The following is a 2,760-nucleotide window of genomic DNA, read 5'->3' as shown; positions in this document are numbered from 1 at the left end:
AACTGGTGGCCAGCAGTGGCTTCCTGATAAAACCGGCCAACCCACAAAATTGAGGGTTGGTCGGTTTTATCGGGGAAAATTTGAGCAACATAACCGTCTAACCCACGCAGTTTCATTAAAAGCGATTTTTTAAGAAAAAAAAGGTCTACAGCTGTTCGGTAAAGTGTTTTTATAACTGTTTAAAGCATTGATTTATCGTTAAACACGTTTGTTTTGAAATAAAACAGTTTTTTCCTTCTCCTGTAAAATTTACCTCGCTGGGGTTAGCCGGTTTTATCACAAGGCCGACGCTATGCTTCTGGATATGCGCTACCTGAGGGCTTCTCTCTTGATTTCGGCGTTTCTTATTTAGAGTACTCTTGTAGTTGTTGCTGTCGTTGTTGTCGTTGTTGTTGTTGTTGTTGTTGTTGTTGTTGTTGTTGTTGTTGTTGTTGTTGTTGTTGTTGTTGTTAATAGACCCTTACCTGCCTGTAACTGTTGCGTGCTCAAGCATGAAGGCACACCTGATCACTACATTATTTCCGAGAGCGAAAATCGAAACTGTGGCTCGACGGCTCTCCCGGCGAACCGTCCAAAGTGTTTGACCAGCTCTGGTCTGACTGTGTGAAGACGGGGACGTTAGCGAAACAGGGGCGTCGCTTACTTCATTTCTTTAAGTGGAAGTCTATAGTATAGTAGAGGGTTTTACGGCGCTCGGAACTGCAAAATGTCTTTTGAGAGTGGAAGTCTGCCAGTAAGCAGTAACGTTTTGTGGCTATCTCTGAGGCGGGGGGGTGTGGTTGTTTTTTGTGGGGATGGTGTAGGAAGGGGTCAAAAGGCTATGACGCGCTACGCCAATAGTTGGGGAAGATGGCTAAAATAATTATGGAGGCTGAGGATTCGAATCTGAGCAGTCCGGATTCCCTGCCCTCCGTTGAAATAAGATTCCTAGCTAGCTTGTTTTGCTTGTTGTTTTTTGTTGTTGTTGGGTTTTTTGGGAGGTGGGGGGTTGGGGGTGTATGAAATTGTGGTTGTTGTTTTTTTTTTGGTTAGTTTGTTTGTTAGGTGCCGTTTGGGGGTTGTTGTTGTTGTTGTTATTGCTATTGTTGTTTTGTTTTGCTTTGTTTTGTTTTGTTTTGTTTTGTTTTGTTTTGTTTTGTTTGGTGTTTGTTTGTTGTTGGAGGGAGGGTTGAGGGGTGGATAGGAGGTGGTGCTTTTTATTGGATATCTTTTCTGGGGGGATATATTCTGGGTTCAAATCTTTACAAACATGCGCTCATAGTCGATGCCGCTTTCTCAAGGTATTGACGCCTCTTGTATGAGACATTTAGCCTCTGTCCTCCTCGCTCCAGAATACACACACGTGTTTAAGATAGATGGAGTTTCGCTGACATGTCGACGTCGGGTCGGTATGTAATAGAAATTACGCTTTTTTAAAACTAATCAATCAATCAATCAGTCAATAAAAACGCAAATGGGGTGAGGATTAGTCGTTTGTACAGGTGATTGTCTTGGACAGGTTGCCACCAGAGGAGATTAGACTGTGGATCTTCATAAACCGCGAGTCACGGCTAGATGAGCCTACAATCTTGGTCAGCCGATAAAAACAAAAGTGTAAGGACTAACTGAAAAGTCTCTTGCATTATGGTCGCTGTACCCACTTTAAAACACTGTACCGTAGACGCCTTTGACTTAAGTCGCAAGGCGTAAGCTTATTTTGTCGCCTGTCAGCTACAAGACGCGTCACAGGCCCCTCCACCACATCACCCCTCACCCCACCCTCCTCTGTTTTCTACATCTGTGTGCTTGGTGCCCTCACGTCTTCTTCCCTCGGCGTTGTGCTGTCTGTCAAGGCGATGAATAATTACGAGTGGAGACCTGAAAAACGTACAGGTATAGGCGAAAGACGCGAAGCCATGAACCAGCATACAGTGGCCTAGTAAAAACATAAGCTGTCGACTTTTTTTTTCAAATTTAAAAGTTGTATCAGTTTATTTTCTTTTGTTCATCTTTTTATTTCTAATTTTTTAAAATTATAATAGTAATAGCAAATCTGAATTAACTTATGTTGTTTTGTCCGATTATTTGTTTTTCGTTTATTTGTTTGTTTGTTTGTTTGTTTGTTTGCTAGTTTTTAACGTGTTTTTTTTTTTTTTGTTTTTTTTGTAGGAGGGGGCTTGGAGGAACGGTTTGGGAAAGTTGTTTTTTTAAAGACATTTTTCCAAAATACCCTTCCTTTGACATTCATGATCAATGCTGGTAGAATACCGATTACATTGTAATGAGAATAGAAACTGAGTAGAATAGTTACTAGTTTTCATTACTTGAGTAAAGAAGTAGTAAAGTAAAAGTAACTTAGCAAGCGTTACTAGAGTAAACGTAAAAATACCGGTACCATTAGTACAAAGAAAGTATAGCGAATAATTCTTCAGAAAGAATTTCATTCCTCAAACTTATTGTACTTTACAATTCATGAGCCATAAGTATAACCAACTATTAATGGCATAGCAATAATTGACAAAAATCCAAATATTGCGAGTTGGAAGTCACATAATTTCCCCAAACATAACAAGCACCAAAATCTACAAACCTGAGTACATATGTCAACGCAAACTAAAAAGCCTTAATTCTGCATCGTGCAGGTTGACTTACCAATAATGACAGGTAACATGAAGCTAAAGACAGGTGACATGGTTCTTGTTTTTCTCTTCTTCTTCTTCTCCTTCTCCTTCTTCTTCTTCTTCTTCTTCTTCTTCTTCTTCTTCTTCTTCTTCTTCTTCT

This window comes from Aplysia californica, unplaced genomic scaffold (genome assembly GCF_000002075.1).
Source record: "Aplysia californica isolate F4 #8 unplaced genomic scaffold, AplCal3.0 scaffold00105, whole genome shotgun sequence".
Lineage (NCBI taxonomy): Eukaryota > Metazoa > Mollusca > Gastropoda > Aplysiida > Aplysiidae > Aplysia > Aplysia californica.
The sequence above is the reverse complement of the archived record's forward strand: the minus strand, read 5'-3'. Positions refer to the sequence as shown.